The following is an 18,839-nucleotide window of genomic DNA, read 5'->3' on the forward strand; positions in this document are numbered from 1 at the left end:
CGCCCACCTTACAGCCCGACAGCTGAGCTATTAGTCCGAGGTGTCATTTCTTTCAGTAGCTGTGCCACTCTGGCTGTCACGCACGGCACCATTACAGCACAGGGGTACGCCGACTATATTCTTTGCCCCATCTTGTTGCCGTTCATGGTAAGCCATCTTGGGCTTATGTTTCAGCAAGGTAATGCACCCCGCACATGATGAGAGTCTCTGCAGCTTGTCTTCGTGTTTGCAAAACCCTGCCGTAGCCAGCCAGGACCCCCGATCGGATTGCTCCTTCGTGGCGCGTCAGTTTTTTTTTTTTTTCCTCCTTAGATTGGGTGTGACGTCATATCTGGTGGTCTAGTGGTTGGAGCACTGGCATTCAGCCCTTCAGATCTCAGGTTAAATACTGGATAGGTGTGGGTATTTTTCCTCATTACTGTCCATCCAGGACTGCAGGCAGGCAAATAGCCAGGTCACGGACTATCACCACATATTTTACCTTTTTTATCTTCTGAATTATGTGCAGTATAATGCTATACCTTTGCCACATACTGCGGTGAGCAGTCAATGTCCCCATATCGAGTACCAGTACTGGCAGAGACTTATCTTCTGTGGAAGGATTGTACCGGACGAACTTTGTGTTTTGAGCACGATTAAGACGCTACTTAAAAGTAATATGCCAACGCCCTTGCCGCAGTGGTAACACCGGTTCCCGTCAGATCACCGAAGTTAAGCGCTGTCGGGCTGGGCTAGCACCTGGATGGGTGACCATCCTGTCTGTCCAGCGCTGTTGGCAAGCGGGGTGCACTCCACCCTTGTGAGCCAACTGAGGAGCTACTTGACTGAGAAGTAGTGGCTCCGGGCACGAAAACTGATAACGGTCGAGAGGGCAGTATGCTGACCACATGCCCCTCCATATCAGCATACAGTGATGCCTGTGGCCTTAGGATGACAGGGCGGCCGGTCGGTGCCGTTTGGCCTTCATGGCCTGTTCTGACGGAGTTTAGTTTTTTGTTTATAGTGCTATAACTTTGTAGGTACATTCGGTGGTACGTACACGTCGTGATTAGCTGCAAAATGTGTTGCAAATAGAATTTGTAGCAAAAGAAAAAAAAAAAAAACCAACACCTTAAGCCTGGTTCTGAAGCTTTACTCCAAGAACAGCGAAAACGTAGTATGCGTTAATCTGATTTGGTTTCAATATTTTGTGAGAGGGGAGGCGGGTGATAGCGAGAAAAAGTTTCGACTTATATTATAGTTTGTTTAAAGTCCATAGGCACATTCTTTCTCTAATACTGGATTCATATATTCCGGTTAATTTGTGTGCCATGAGTTTCGTTGCCTCAAGGCATGCGCACAGTTTCTAACTTTAACACTTGACCTATTGAAACTTCCTGGCAGATTAAAACCGTGTGCCCGACCGAGACTCGAACTCGGGACCTTTGCCTTTCGCGGGCAAGTGCTCTACCACTGAGCTACCGAAGCACGACTCACGCCCGGTACTCACAGCTTTACTTCTGCCAGTACCTCGTCTCCTACCTTCCAAACTTTACAGAAGCTCTCCTGTTTGGAAGGTAGGAGACGAGGTACTGGCAGAAGTAAAGCTGTGAGTACCGGGCGTGAGTCGTGCTTAGGTAGCTCAGTGGTAGAGCACTTGCCCGCGAAAGGCAAAGGTCCCGAGTTCGAGTCTCGGTCGGGCACACAGTTTTAATCTGCCAGGAAGTTTCATATCAGCGCACACTCCGCTGCAGAGTGAAAATTCATTCTGGTCAACCTGACCTATTATTTAAAACATTAACTTAAGATTATACCTCTTAACCAATGGATCATGAAAGCATTTAAAATTTTTAAATTCGGTCAAATACTTTTTGGATAAGCTCTGTTTGTAGCCAAAAGATCGCAACATCTGCTGAAATGTGTCGTCCTTCATATCGTAATGGACTTGCCTGGAGCACATATTTAGTCTTATAGTACGCATCTGACCACTAATATAGTAAAGAATGTAAGCTGATGACGTGTATCGGACGATCCAAAACACACAGCACAGGTTCGTACGTATCCTCATACGCTAAGCACATCATTGCAAAATATCAATCCGTTAGATGAAATTTTAAAGTCTTATAACGCATACTACGACGACTGCTATAAAACTTCGACCAGTGAAGGACCACAGACAGCATCTTGTATAGCAAACTGCGTGAGCCGTGTGTGGCTCGTGTTCGTGCCATCTCTTAGTTAACGTCCTGCTTTTACCGTACTACGGCTTCGTTATGTTAATTTTCAGTTACTGGTGTCACTGAGTTGCTGCCTTGCCTGTCCGTGAGAGGCAGCAGCAGCGCTTATCGATATAGACCCTGCCGTATTATCATTCCTGGACTGCTATTGGTTCCTGGTCGTCGTGTGTCATCGAAGGAGTTGGGACGCACCAGCAGTGCATTTCGGACCGGGCAATGAAGTCAGCGGAACGCGCCAGCAGTGGAGTTCGGACCGGGCAGCTGGACAGTTGGGACACGGCAGAACTTCGGTCGGGATGGAGCGGCATTGAGGTTCGGATAGCCATGACTAGCCCGACCGTTGCCGGCACACATGGATGGAGACGGTCTTGGCTGACCATCGGTTGGTCGCGCTCTTCGTCCAAGTGTTTGTGAAATTGTGTGTAGTCTGTGATGTTCACTGCCCAGTTATTTTAGTGCTGTCTCCGTGCAGATGTGTAGCAGTTGGTCGTTGGCGGAGTCGCGTTGTAGCACCAGTGGGGCATGCAACGCCAGGGAGGCGCGGATAGCCATCACTCGCCGATGATTGCCGACAAACATGATTTGAGTGGCGACGACTTTGGTTGATCGTAGGTCCGTCACCTTGTCGGACGACGTATATTTGGCCGGCGATCGCTTATGGTTCGGCTGTGTGTGCCAACTCGTGATTTGTCCTTATTTTGCTCAGTCACTGCCGTTAGCAGTATCTAGTTCCTCGTGCAAGTGTTCGTGAAACTGTGTGTAGTTTATGTGGTTTGACTGACAATTTATTTAAAGGTTGTCGGCGTACTGGCTCTGAATTGGTCGGTTGGCGTGGAGTAGCGAGGAAGGACAGGATAGCCATCACTCGCCCGACGATTGCCGACACACACGTTCGATTGGCAACGACCTTGCTTGGCCGTTTGGTCGGCCATCTGATTAGACGACGTGTATTTGGGTCGTCCACCGCTTACGAGTTGTCTGTGATCCGTTCTGGTTGTTGATCCAGTCTCTGCTGTTAGCATCGTTTGAGTTTGGTACAAGTGTGGAGCGGAACTGATCTTGATGACTGGTCCGTTGACTGTCGGTCGATTGGGTTGTCGTCGGATCGTGAATAGTTGGCCCGACTGCCTGTCTCACCTAAGCGAGCGTTAGTGTTTGAATTCCAAGCCGAGCCTTGAATATCTGAATGCCCTTGGGTGCACTGCCCAATTTTTTTTTTTAATTTGTTCTTGTTGTTTGTACTTGTATGACTTCTAGCCGATTTTTTTTTAATTAGAGTTTTTTTGCTCTTAAGGCCTTGAGCCTAGTTTAAAGTACTGTTTCGCGAAAGCCTTTTGGCTCATTAAAGGTTTTAATGTTGTTGAATTTTAAGTGTTGGCCTTCAGCCGATTATGACTTGGAGTTGTTGTGCTCTTAGGGCCTTCAGCCTAGTTCAAAGGACTGTTTCACGTAAGGCCTTTAGCATTTAAAAAAAAATTTCAATGTTGTTGAATTTTAAGTCTTGGGCCTTCAGCCGATTTTGAGTTTGAGTTGTTGCTAAGGCCTTCAGCCTAACTAAATAACTGTTTTAAGATAAGGCTTGCCTTTTAAATTTCTGATTATGCTTGCATTTTAAGTTACTGGCCTTCAACCGTTTTTAAATTAAAGTGGCTTTCAGCCGGTAATTAAGTCCCAAAGATTAAAGATGTGTGTTTTTTAAAAAAAAGTTTCTTGGTATCTTGTAATGTTTGATCAAATAATTAAGTTGTATGCTTGAGTGTAACTGACAGCCCCTTATTTTGGCCCCTTTTCACAATTTAAACTACCTGTCCTGTCCGGCGGTTTAAGCGGGGCGTCTCACTGCGTAGGATCAACACGTTATTTTTGAAATTAAATACTAATATCCTTTTGCATCACGGCGTTATCCATCAAACATTCCTTCATACATTTGTCCCAGAGCTGATAATATAAGGAACAATGAAAACCACTAAAATGACGGTTGTAGATTCTGCAGGCATTCTAGTTGTTTGTTCTCCGTCGTTTCTCAGTTATCCTGTCAAATGCAGAAAATACGATTTCAAACTGGTAAATCTGAAAAGACGTGTGTGTTGTTTGAGAACTATGAAAGATAGAGTATTCAATCAAAGCACCTGCGAAACAATTTATTGACAAAGAGTAAAAGGCAGGATTTGAATCTACGTTTGTTTTATCTGTAATGGAACTTAATCTGAGAAATCATGTTATTTTCTTTCCTCGTATGCTAAAACTATACTGTGCAAGACTACACTGGTCTTGCGATTTTATTTGAAAGACTACAGGCGACTGGAAGTTCACATCTTGATAGAAATCACTTTAACGTGTAAGCCTTCCACTCGTCTACCTGGCCAAGCATCTGCTTATTCCATTCTACCATCTGGCAGTGGCTGTTTTTCCTAGCCTGCACTGGAGCTTACCACTTCTATCAGAATCTTAAATAAAATTTGAACGCTGAGAAAAATTAATAAAATGGTGCTCCTGTTATTATTGTATGCAATTATTGATGGGCAATTAATATATCCACACAGGATTAATCTTTTATAAAAATGGCAAGAGATTATTAACCATGAAATAGGAGAAACAACACAAGTTAAGCGAGATGTCAAATAAATCATGAAATGTTGGCTACACAAATAGAAACAACAAATTATCAGCATGCCACTTGGTGAGGTATGGTTGGCAAACAAAGGAGTTTATCCGTTTAATCTACGAGGGTTGTCCAGGAAGTAAGTTCCGATCGGTCGCGAAATGGAAATCACAGTGAAAAGTAGAAACGTTTTGTTTGCATCAGTTAGGTACACCTTCCACCTACTTCTCTACATAGCCGCCTCGCCAACTTCGAGTTTTGTCGTAGTGTGGTATCAACTTTCCAGTCTCCTCGTCCATAGAAAGCATCCGCCTTTGCTTTCAGCCGGTTGTCTGCACTGGTCTGGAGCTAGTTGTCTGTGGGAAAATTTTGTCTTCATAGCCAGCGGTTCTTGTGAGCAGAGATGAGACTCAGGTGGAGCCAAATTATGGACTGTATTGTTAGTGATCAAACACTTTTCATCGGAAACGCTGCAGGAGCGTCTTCATTGCCCGTGAAGTGTGCGGCCGAGAATTGCCATGAAGAAGGAACTGCTCGGCAGTTGTGTTATGTGGGCTGCATGACACAGGCGAAATCTCTAACCAGGCCCTTACACTAAGTGGGAGACGCTATTCCCTACGCATCTTTACGTGCTCACTGTTCACTCAAAACTGAAAAGAGCGACGCGACAAGATCGACGGGCATACTAGAGACACTGCCCAACACATGTGTGCAAAGCTTTAACGCATTTTTCCCAGTGGTTTCCATTTCGCGACCGATCGGATCTTACTTTCAGGACAATCTTCGTTTTTTCCCTGGCTCAAGACAGGGACAACGCGATGCTAACACTAATGCCGAATAGACTTGGTTCGATTTGATTTGATTTTAGCAGGGAAGCCAAAACAGCTTTGGTCTAACCCGCCACTTCCTGCACCAAAACCGACTTTATTGTGCGGTATCGCTCTCTGTATATCTAGTAAAGCCAACTAGTACCCTTAAATAGTGCAAGGAGTCCCTTTACCAGTTCTTTGTTAAACAATTTCTTAAGGTCTAGTTGTTACAAAGATTATGTGTCTCTTGCTGTTCAACGCAGTGCATTCGAAGGTTAGGTGTGATGCAGTTTCTTCATTCTCATCGCAGATCCTACATTTACGTTCTTCTTCCGTTACACCCGTTGCATGTAGGAGTTTTTTGAAATTCCGAAGGCCGGTCCATGAGTTTAATCTCTTTCCTGTTCAAACCCAGGATTACAGAGCTTCTTTTAAAATATGGCTTGGCATATTACCTTGCCATGTTTTTGTTTATAGACTTTGGTCCAGTATTCTACATGCTGTTGTCTGAACCAGGTCCGTAGTTCTAGTTCTATCACAGCCTTGGTGATAGGACAGGTTCTGCTCCAATGAATGGAGTCTTGCCCCCATCCTGGCCAATCTACCGGCTTGTTCATTGGTTCAAATGGCTCTGAGGTCATCAGTCTCCTAGAACTTAGAACTACTTAAACCTAAGGACATCACACACATCCATGCACAAGGCAGAATTCCAACCTGCGACCGTAGCGGTCGCGCGGTACCAGACTGTAGCGCCTAGAACCGTTCAGCTTGTTCATTGCCACTGATCTCTACATGGCCACAGACACACACTAGGTTTACCCTATTGCTTCCCCCCAGCACCACCAGATCCCTCTGTCAGCAGTTTATTGTCTAGAGGCGAGTGCTGCTGCCTCTGCATCACATAGTCCCAGGTTGATTCCCGGCCGGGTTGGGGATTTTCTCTGCCTGGGAACTGGGAGTTTATGTTGTCCTCATCATTTCATCATAATCATCATGATTCGTGGCAGTGGCTAGATTGGATTGGGTAAAAAAATTGTACTGTGTAAGAATAGGGACTTCGTTCGAACGCTGATGACCGCACAGCAAAGCGCCCCACACAGCAAGCATCATCATCATCATCATCATCACCAGAACACTGTGACATTCTCCGACAACCTTAGACCGTGTTGGATCTTATTGCAGGCGCTGCCAATGATTTCATCGTTGCCTGGCTGTCTGAACAGATGTAGATCCTACAGTCCTTGTAGCACCTACGCACGTTTTCGACCTTATACGCCCCCTACATATATCTCGCGAAGAGACCATGAGGGTAAAATCAGAGAGATTAGAGCCCACTCAGAGGCATACCGACAATCTTTCTCTCCACGAACAATATGAGACTGGAATAGAAGGGAGAATCGATAGAGGTATTCAAGGTACCCTCCGCCACACACCGTCAGGAGACTTTCGGAGTATGGATGTAGATGTAGACTGCAGTGATTTCGGCTTGGAATCACGAGGCCAGTTTTCCTAGAGAGATGATGCCCTCCAGTCTTGACTGAACCCTGTACACCCTGGCCCCAGTGCCTTGGTGTGATTTTGACCCATCAGTGAACCAGACAGTGTCCCCCATACAGTGTCGGACTGTTTCTTCCCACTGCTCCCTGCTTCCAATTATTATTGTAAGGCTTGATGAAGCAGTAGGGACTTATTATACAGGGTGAGTCACCTAACATTACCGCTGGATATATTTCGTAAACCACATCAAATACTGACGAATCGATTCCACAGACCGAACGTGAGGAGAGGGGCTAGTGTAATTGGTTAATACAAACCATAAAAAAATGCACGGAAGTATGTTTTTTTTACACAAACCTAGGTTTTTTTTAAATGGAACCCCGTTAGTTTTGTTAGCACATCTGCACATATAAACAAATACGTAATCACTGCCGTTTGTTGAATTGTAAAATGTTAATTACATCCGGAGATATTGTAACCTAAAGTTGACGCTTGAGTACCACTCCTCCGCTGTTCGATCGTGTGTATCGGAGAGCACCGAATTACGTAGGGATCCAAATGGAACGTTGATGGACCTTAGGTACAGAAGAGAATGGAACAGCACATTACGTCCACGTGCTTACACCTTTTTATTGGTCTTTTTCACTGACGCACATGTACATTACCATGAGGGATGAGGTACACGTACACACGTGGTTTCCGTTTTCAATTACGGAGTGGAATAGAGTGTGTCTCGACATGTCAGGCCAATAGATGTTCAATGTGGTGGCCATCATTTGCTGCACACAGTTGCAATCTCTGGCGTAATGAATGTCGTACACGCCGCAGTACATCTGGTGTAATGTCGCCGCAGGCTGCCACAATACTTTGTTTCATATCCTCTGGGGTTGTAGGCACATCACGGTACACATTCTCCTTTAACGTACCCCACAGAAAGAAGTCCAGAGGTGTAAGATCAGGAGAACGGGCTGGCCAATTTATGCGTCCTCCACGTCCTATGAAACGCCTGTCGAACATCCTGTCAAGGGTCAGCGTAGTGTTAATTGCGGAATGTGCAGATGCACCATCATGCTGATACCACATACGTCGACGCGATTCCAGTGGGACATTTTCGAGCAACGTTGGCAGATCATTCTGTGGAAATGCGATGTATGTTGCAGCTGTTTGGGCCCCTGCAATGAAGTGAGGACCAATGAGGTGGTCGCCAATGATTCCGCACCATACGTTTACAGTCCACGGTCGCTGTCGCTCTGCCTGTCTGAGCCAGCGAGGATTGTCCACGGACCAGTAATGCATGTTCCGTAGATTCACTGCCCCGTGGTTTGTGAAACCCGCTTCACCGGTAAACAGGTAGAACTGCAACGCATTCTCTGTTAATGCCCATTGACAGAATTGCACTCGATGATTAAAGTCATCACCATGTAATTGCTGATGTAGCGACACATGAAACGGGTGAAAGCGGTGACGATGCAGTATGCGCATGACACTACTTTGACTCAGTCCACCGGCTCTCGCAATGTCCCGTGTACTCATGTGTGGGTTCATGGCAACAGCAGCTAACACACCAACTGCACCCGTTTCTCCTGTGACGGGCCTGTTACGGACCCATTTGCGTGCTACGACCATACCTGTTGCATACAGTTGGCGGTAGATGTTTTGCAATGTGCGGCACGTTGGATGCTCTCTGTCCGGGTACCGTTCTGCATACACCCTGCAGGCTTCAGCTGCATTTCGTCGACACTCGCCATAGATGAGTATCATCTTCGCCTTTTCAGAGTTCGAATGCACCATGGTCACAGTTCCTACAACACTACACTATCACAGACGTCTGGTAACACGGTGTACTACAGTTGGTCTGCGTGCGGAGACGAATACAGAATAACAATAGCAGCAAGAGCTACATGCGGACACTGCGACAGCTAGACCAAACCACAACAGTGCACTACAGCCACCTTCGTAAACACAGTCGTCATCGTAAACATGTCCCTGCAGATGCTGCTCGCCGACCGTGACCCGTGTTTGTTACAACACGCAACTGAACGTCGGAGGTTTCAAGCGTCAACTTTAGGTTACAATATCTCCGGGTGTAATTAACATTTTACAATGCAACAAACGACACTGATTACGTATTTGTTTATATGTTCAGATGTGCTAACAAAACTAACGTGGTTCCATTTTAAAAAAACGTAGGTTTGTGTTAAAAAACATACTTCCGCGCATTTTTGTATGGTTTGTATTAAGCAGTTACACTAACCCTTCTCCTCACGTTCGGTCTGTGGAATCGGTTCGTCAGTATTTGATGTGGTTTACGAAATATATCCAGCGGTAACGTTAGGTGACTCACCCTGTATAGTCGACCGAGATTTCACCAACCATTCCTATATTTACCTCACTCATTATTTTAGTGTGTTATTCTAGATATCCCAATGAGATCCAGTTTTTACCAGTTTTGAGTCTTTATGCACCAGCTGCTGCCTACATCGTGACCCAAAGGTGTAAAGGAGGTATGTCCAGCATGGTTTCCATTCCAGCAGTTAATGTGTTGCTAATTCCGCCTGTTATGACTAAGCTGCCCGTCTCTGCACCTTAGCAAGCTCCTTAGCTGCAACCTGCTGTTCCACCTTCTTCCACCACACTATGGCCCCATGGGAGGTCCTAGATTTAAACACCGTGGTGTATATCCAATGCATACCTCTGGGCCTTAGGCCGCAATTTTTGTCACAAGTTCTTCTGGTTCTCCCTAGAGTACCTTTCGCATTGGAGCAGATGCTCTTAATGTGAGAGGTTCTTGTTAGTTTCTCATCTAAGATTACCTGTAGATATTTCACTATCCCCTTCACAGATAGTTTCATCGAAAACTTTAGATTCCAGCATGAGTGTTGGATGTGCTTCTTCGTGAATGGTACCACAACAGTCTTCTTAGGATTAACCCTTAGATCCTGCTTCCTGCACCAATCTTGCACAGTGTCCAGCGCAGTTTGTGCCATATTCCAGACTGTGTCAGTAAATTTGCCAAGTATTACTACAACAAGGTCATCTGCGTATCCTTGGCAAAAGCATTCTCTGGAATTTACTTTCTCAGTGGGTTCGCTCACCACTAGATTTCAAAATAAAAGGGACAAAACTTCTCCTTGTGGACGTGGACAACCTCTAGTGGTGTTAATTACCATCTTTTCATTCATCATGGTGTCCTCTACCTTCCTTCCACTAAGCATGGCTCTAGTCCAGCTACATATAGTGGTTCCTAGGTCATACACCTCTGCTGCCCTAATCATGGATTCGAAGGTTGTGTTACTAAAAACCCCCTTGTTGTCCAAGCAGACGCAGAGGGCTATTTCCTGAAAGTGAAGTGCTTTCTCCACCTTCCCAACGAGTTGGTGGAGAGCTGTCCCACATGATTTACCTGGTTGATATGCATGTTGGTATAAACGTAATGTAACAGTGTTGAGGTAAATATAGGAATGGCTGGTGAAATGCCGGTCGACTATATAATAACTCCCAACTGCCTCAACAAGCCTTGAAATATAATAATTGGAAGTAGGGAAGAGTCGGAAGAAACAGTTCGACGCTGTACAGGGGACATTATCTGGATCACAGATGGATCGAAATCAGACCAAGGGCCGAGGAGTACAGTGTTCAGTGAAGACTGGAGGGCATCATCTCTCTAGGAAAACTGGCCTTGGGATTCCAGGCCGCGCGACTGCTACGGTCGCAGTTTCGAATCCTGCCTCGGGCATCGATGTGTGTGATGTCCTTAGGTTAGTTAGGTTTAAGTAGTTCTAAGTTCTAGGGGACTGATGACCACAGATGTTAAGTCCCATAGTGCTCAGAGCCATTTGAACCATTTTTTTGATTCCAGGCCGAAATCACTGCGATCAGGGCGTGTGAGGAGGAGAACCCTGAAATGTAGTTAGCCTCCTCTTCCCGACATGTTCAGTAACCAGTTTTTCCAATGTCTTAAGAATGAAGGAGAACAGATTGACTGGTCTCAAATCCTAGGCCTTGGTATGATCAATTCTCCCTGGCTTTGGAATAAAATAAACCTTCACTGCCCTCCAGGCAATGGGAATGGTTTCTGCTGCTAGGCTAACCCTGAATAACCTGCTTGTTGCAGGAGAGCTGGAAAGATTCCATCTAGGCCAGGGGATGTGAACGGTTGGAATGTTCCCACCGTCCACTGGATTTTATTGAAATTGACACACTCCTTGGCCGATTCCCAGTCCTCTCTTCGAATGCCTGAGAACCATTGTCTCTCAGGGATCGCATTCTGGTCTGTGTTATCCGCTAGAGCATATTGAGGGAAGCGAGTTTTGAGGCGCAATTCCATCATTTCTTGTGTTGTCTTTGTATATTCCCCATCCTCCTTCCTGAACATACCTCCTGGATTAGTTGGTACTGTAGTGAGGATTTTGTGAAGCCTGGCTTGAGCAGCTGTGCCCTCCACTTCCTCACAGAATGTGTTGCAGGATGCCTCCTTTGCTTGTCTAGTTGCAAAGTCGTAGTTGACAAGGGCCTCACGATATTTTGCCCATTGTCCTTTACATCTAGCAAGAATGAAAAGTATTTGTACCTGTTTCTTTGCGTTTCCAAGTTGTTGTTCCACCAACGCACACTCTTGTTTGTGCACTTCTTGGTGACTGAGCAGTTGTCCTAGTATGAGGTCACTATGGCAGACATTACTGCCTCTGCTACTTTCTCAAACTCTACTGCATTCCTTGTTGAGGTTTTAATTTCTGATAAGCTTAAGTCAGAGTCCCTCCTACATGTCTCCCAGTCTTGTTTTCCTGGAATTCCTTTAGGCTGTGGTCCGTCTGATTCCAATTTCAACCTTGCATTTAATATACATGTGGTCCAATGAGGATGGCGCTAACGCCACATGCCATTGTTTGACATAACTGCCCATCATCATGGAATCAAAGGTTATATCAACTACTTTTTACCCTTCTGTTCCTGAATGTATGCTTTTCAGCCCTATTCAGGACCTCCAACTTGTTAGATAAGAGAAATTCAAGGAGGTACTCCACCTCTATTGTTGGTATCCTTGCTGTCCCATCCTAGGTTCTGGGCACTGGCATCGCATCCAACAAACAGTTGGTCACCTTGCCGACGGCAAGATTCTGTCAGTCTCCTCACCTCCAAAGAGGGAGGAGAGCTGTCTTCGTAAGGAATGTGTGCTGAGGTCAGAACAATTTCCCTCGTGATACCTTCCTCACATTGCTGCATCCTGATGGTCGCCAGGTCCCTGGAACAGAAATCAATCATTGGCATGAAAGAAATTCCATTTCTCATGTAAATGCATGTTCTGGAGTTTCTTAGATTTCTAACATAAATCAACTTACCTCCAATACCACCGAGGCTCTATACACCCCTTTTATATAAGTAGGATTCTTGTATCAGGACCACATCCACTTCGCCAGCCTTTGTGTCCAAGCGGTTCTAGGCGCTTCAGTCTGTAACCGCACGATTGCTACGGTAGCAGATTCGAATCCTACCTCAGGCATGGATGTGTGTGATGTTCTTAGGTTAGTTTGGTTTAATTAGTTCTAAGTTCTAGGGGACTGATGACCTCAGAAGTTAAGTCCCATAGTGCTCAGAGCCATTTGAACCACATCCACTTCCTGTCTCCACAGGCGACGGCTCAGGGCAGCAGTGGCCCATTTACTGTGCTGCAGATTAATATGCAGCACCTCAAGTCTCCATCTTGCCGCCATCACTGCTTTTGAGGTCTTTGATTACCCTGACAGTGACCTGCGAGAACCCCAAAAGCAGTGTCATTTTTTGGTCTCGCATCGCCTTCAGCGACTTCTCCCCAATCTCCACCATCAGGGTTCGTCCTTCCGGTACAGCCTTTTGGTTGATTACTCTGCAATCCTCTGCCGGTAATTTCTGGTTCTAGACACCTATTTTCTCGAACAGAATCTTTGGAGAGACATTCTTAAGGACCTTTGGTACTCATATTGATACCTTTGCGGTCTAATAAGGTCAGCTGCCGTCTTGACCAGCAGCTTCGCTTTCTCCTATGAGGATATCATAGCCACCTTGTCCTTGAGCCATTGCACCATATGCACCCCCTCACAGACAAAAATAAGGGCACCGCGATCTAGATAAACCCTCTTGAATTTGGGTCCTGAACTAGCATCCCCTTCCCCAGTCTTGTCAAAGAGAACCATCTGCACAAGCTCCTCCTGCTGCGAGGTGATGCTTACTAGCCATCTTGTATAACCGCCATCCTAAAAACCGAGACAGCTTTAGTATAGGTCTGTTTCCTTATTTCTTGCCTTGGCTTTTTCTGCTGGACTCGCTTATCCTGAGAGGAGGGAGTCTTAGATTCCTCCCTTATCCTCTTGTTACCTGTCTTCATAGAGTGGGTCCGTGTATCCCCTTCAGCTTGAGACAGTTTTTTCTTGGGGGTCTTGGGCTCAAGCCCTTTTAATTCCCTCCATTTTTGTTTGAGAAGTCATTCTTTTCCTTCCTTTTGTTTCTGCTACCTGAGAAGTTCCCACTTCTTGCTCAGGTCTAGACCCTGATCCAGTAGTGGGAGTGCATTCTTTCGATCCTGACCCCAATCTTTGGCTGTCTGAGGTCTCAGTTTGCCCCTCAGTTTGTTTTAAATTATTTTCATCAGTCTTGTCCATCTTGGTCCCACGATATTTGAGGATCTGCATGGTCCCCACCAAGGAAACTCTATGCGGGGTAAGGCTTATTACTCAGGGAGGTCAGTTGGAAACAAATCTTCCCATGTGCCATGCACTCCTCGGCACGAATCACATCACACATTGGGTTGGGGAAGGGAATTGAGTAAGGACTAGGAGTGGTTAAGGAAGACAGGACATTGTGGAACATTTCTAGTCTGATCCATCAGCTAAGGCCTTTCCGGCAGCAGATCCTCTACCTTCAGCTCAGCCCTCAGCGTGATGCAGATACGCAAACCTCTCCACCCACACGGACAGTGTTTTGTCAAGGTGGTGTCCCCCAGAGAGGAGATCAGACTTTGATGGATTTGTTTTACACAGAACTTACACTACACTTTAAGCAATGTGTTCTGAGAGTTTTCGTTTATGCCCAAAGTGAACAACAAATTTGTCACAGAATCACTATCTTGAAGGGGACATACATTACAGTGTGTCTGACAAGGGGCCTTGGCTAAACTAAGATAAGTCTTTTGTGTCCCAATATAGACCATTACATAGCTGGGATAAATGTTGTGTTCCATTCTAAAGTTCTTCCAAAGGCCTGAGGCTTCCCAATAAACTCAGCAAGCAGAGGAATGACTCCACCTGATGACTCCATCTATAGTGTCCGGTCCAAGGCAAACATGGAAACTTGCGGATTTTTATCGACGCCAGCTCTTAAAACAATGGGGTTTTACGACACTGCCGAAAAGCCTCGGCTGGGCAACCCACTTTCTCTGCTGTGAGGTCTGTCCCTGCTGTGGCCAGGAACACCAAGCAGGTAGATTCACGTAGACGGTTTTTCACCGAGCGAAGTGGTACAGTGGTAAGCACACTGGACTCACATTCGGGAGGACGACGGTTCAAACCCGCATCCCACCATTCTGATATAGGTTTCCCGAGATATACTTAAATCATTTCAGGCAAATGCCGGGATGGTTTCTTTGAAAGGGCACATCTGATTTCCTTCCCCACCTTTCCCTCATCCGATGAGACCAATGACCTCACTGTCTCGTCCCGTCCTCCAAAACAACCAACCTACCAGTGTGTGATTGAACAACCAACTGAGACCATGACATGGCCGTTTTTCGCGTCTTTGGCGGAAAGCTTTGTCTGAACACCGGTGTGGGAAATTCTTGGGACCAGCATTCTGTCCCCATTGAGTGCTTTGAGACGTTCCCCTCCCTAGCAGCTGCATGTGACTTACAAGCCCCAAATGTCGACTGTAAGATCTACTATTAAATAACCAAAGTGCCTGCTTGTTTTCAACTCCAGAAAATACTATGTGAAGGAGAGCTACCATAAAGATCCCACATGCGTTAATAATGTACATGCTCCCATCAATGTCTGCACATGTTGACAACTTCCTGTCGTCTCACAAAAAATTATATGTAGGATGTAATTATAATAGCCTTAAATATGAAAATATGTGAAACAGTGACTTTTCCTCTGTCAACTGAAAGCACAAAAATTCATGCTATCTGGTTGCCACACTATTTTAAGTATTCAACAATAAGAGATAATTTTAATATAGTTGTTTTGTTCTGTAACTATACCAAATTATTATCAAATATTTTCTGAAATCTATGCCGCAAATATGCTCATGCATATCAGACAATTTTATTCTAACATGGCCCAACTTAGTTCTTACAATGTAGCCATGAGACAAAATACAGGATGTTTGTCTATTATAGTTGTATGTAAAGGGGATGAGTAGAAGACAATGAAACAAACAAGTAATCCTGATAAACACAGGTCCAGAAAGTAATGGTTTCACCGATACGGCGTACGCTCAAGTGCAGTCATGTCACTGTTACAACACTGTTAATGTCAGTTTGGATGATGAACTTTATGGTGAAAGGATGCGTATCTGGTACATGCACAATGGTGCTCTGGTACACATCCATTTGGATGTTTAGTATATCAATAGAGGCTCGCCAGTACTACTGACCCCCAGTGCCCCAACAAGAACTTGTTGGACTTCATTCTGAGACATACTTAAAAGGCTTTTTTAAGTATACAGGCACCGATGATGAGACGTAATGAAGCCTATCTTCATATGAACAATGGTCATGTGGAACACTTGTTTCAACGTGTTCGTCATAAAATGCGAATCTACAATTTGCATTCTCGAGGACTCTGCTATAAAATCTTCGTGCAGTCAGTCGTAATACATAGTATCGGGGAAATCAGTGGTTTCTAGATCTGTGTTTATTGGGGTCATTTGCTCTATTCGCCCCTTTGGTTTGTACCTATAACAGTCAGACACCTATTGTAGGGCACTGTTGTAATCACTTTTAGCGTCGTCATTTTCTTTTTGTTGGCTCCAGTGTCGGACATTTTTTGCGGTGGTCAGATCTGAGTGGATCCTGCAATTACGTTTGATGTCCTACGCTGACAGAATCATTCAGCTGCCGATATCCGGTTGCATATAGCTTGTATAAAACAGAAAATAAGAATATGAATGTAACTCCGAATGAATTTAACTTTGTCACTACTCTAATGCTTCCGATGTATTCAGTGTACTTCATGGTTATGTAAGGGTCGTCAGCTGTTGGTGGAAACACAAGCAAACATCCGCCTTCATTTTTTGTGACTTTTACAGACGGCAGTACATAGTCATATTCTTTCAAATTATGACGTACGCAAGCGACACTGGATACAAAAAGTTGATCGTTACATGTTAGTAAGCTGTAAAAGCATTAAATTCAGAACCAAGGCAAGTAGCTTCTTGCCTGTATCGGACAACTAGTGGTGACTCACCGAATCTTGTTGGATTGTAGTTCTTCCATGTTTAGTGTTTGGTAAATCACCATAATATTATGAACACACACTCGGTGGAGTACGAGGCGTATTCCAAAACTAAGGCCTAGTGACCAATATTTAACTGATGGTAGGCCTGAATGAAGTTTCATGCATGCGGCACTGTTTACCGTCTCTCCAGTAAACTACTGTAGTGTTGTTTCGATTATGTAGTCGTTTTCCAGTAGGTGAGATCAGATTGTAATGGGAGAGACAATCGTATAGCTCACCACTTGCGATGTGAAAGGTGCGATTAGAATTTTGCTGATAAAATGTTCTTCAGCTGTTAAAATCCATCTTGGGTTATGCCTAGTGTAAGGGCCTGAAATAATGAATGACATAGAAGTTCGAAAATGGGTCAAGAAGTTCAAAATTTCAGCACATCTGTTCACGATGAATAGCGTAGTGGCAGGCCCAGTATCCAACATCGCTGATCAAGTGAACCAAAAACTTCGAAATGATCGGCGATTGATGATTAGTGGTCTGGGTAATTAATTCCAAAATGTTGCTCGAACCTCTGTTTACATGATGGTCATTGAACAGCTTGGGTATCACAAACTTTGTGCGAGGTGGGTTACACAAATGCTCACTGATTAGGGAAAAAAGTTTAAACAGTCTCCGTTCTCGAATCTAAGAAGTGATGGTTACCGTTTTTTGGGATGAAAATAGCTTCCTTTGGATTGATTCCATGGACTGTGAAACATCATCGACATCTGACATCTTCTGTAAAGTTTGGAAGGTAGGAGACGAGGTACTGGCAGAAGTAAAGCTGTGAGTACCGGGCGTGAGTCGTGCTTCGGTAGCTCAGATGGTAGAGCACTTGCCCGCGAAAGGCAAAGGTCCCGAGTTCGAGTCTCGGTCGGGCACACAGTTTTAATCTGCCAGGAAGTTTCATCTGACGTATACTTTGAAACTCCTACTAAAATGAGACGTACGATCCAAAATCGACGCCGCAAGAAACTATTGGGTGGCATAATCCTCCTCTGCGACACTCCAGGCCCTCACACCACTGTCAAAACCAAAGAGAAGATTGAGGATTTTCGTTGGGAACTTTTTGTGCGCCCTCCGTACAGTCTCGGCCTTGGACAAAGCGACTGTTTACTCATGCGAAAAAGTGGCTGCTTGGGCAACGATTTCACAACGTCGGTGAAGTCAAGACTGGCGTTACCGACTGGTTCAATTCCCAGGCGGCAGACGTCTATGCAGAAGGGTTAAAGAACCTGGTTCAGTGTTACAGAAAGAATGTAGATGTGAGCGTCGATTATGTGGAAAAGTAACGTTGATAAGTAGTAAAATATTATTGTCAATAAAAACCTTTTCTCATGCGCTTATTTTTCTATTACCAAACGGATCTTCGTTTTGGAATACGCCTCGTCGGTTAGGAACATGGTTCTGACACATTTTGAGTAATTCGAACAGACAGACAGATCATAATTACAGAATACACAGGATGAACCCGATCTCCACTGATAATATTGCGGAAGTTGTTAAAGGATATTTTCTGGGTATTTTGGTATGATGGACCCGTGTTCTCGGGTGTCTCGTTAGACAGTAATAACGTAATTATGATTTATTCTGTTTGCTACACGATTAGCTTTGTTTGTGTGAAAATACCTCCACAACAGTGGAAAATCCTGTAATACGCAATCACCAAAGCATACAACGCAGAACACAGAGTAATGCAAAAACGGTCACGCAAATCACGTACAGTGTTATGATTGCCGCCGCTGCAGGAAAAACTCAGCATAGCAGCATTTCGCATCTCGTCGAATACATGCAGTGGGCCCTTTAATGAGATCCATATCGGACCAACTCTTAAACAGCAAACCTATCTATTCTGCATTGTAGTCTTGTTAACATGCGATTAGTACTACCCTAAAAAACAAAACCAACACAGAATGGCGCAGTAAGGAATGTGCTAGGGGCATTCAATAAGTAATGCAACCCATTTTTTTCTCGACCAGTTTCGGTTGAACAAATGCAGAATTTGCTGTGGGATAATCCCGCTTCAGCCACTACAGTTTCATGAAATTTCTATTGGTAGCGGCGTTACACGTAGATTTCAAAATAGCCTCTGTAACGGAGGTGCGATCCAAGAAGAGAGCTGTCATTGAGTTTCTTTTGGAGGAAAACCAGAGCATCGTAGATATTCATAGCACTTGCAGAATGTCTACAGAGAGCTGGCAGTGAACAAACGCACGGTGACTCGTTAGGAGAGACTTCTGTCATTATCGCAACAAAG

At 44.9% G+C, this 18,839-nt stretch overlaps 1 pseudogene; it reads left to right on the forward strand.

Annotated features, from left to right (window-relative positions):
• Positions 1 to 660: 660 nt before the first annotated feature.
• On the forward strand, positions 661 to 778 carry LOC124608173 (annotated as a pseudogene).
• Positions 779 to 18,839: the final 18,061 nt, after the last annotated feature.

This window comes from Schistocerca americana, chromosome 3 (genome assembly GCF_021461395.2).
Source record: "Schistocerca americana isolate TAMUIC-IGC-003095 chromosome 3, iqSchAmer2.1, whole genome shotgun sequence".
In the NCBI taxonomy this organism is placed as follows: Eukaryota; Metazoa; Arthropoda; class Insecta; order Orthoptera; family Acrididae; genus Schistocerca; species Schistocerca americana.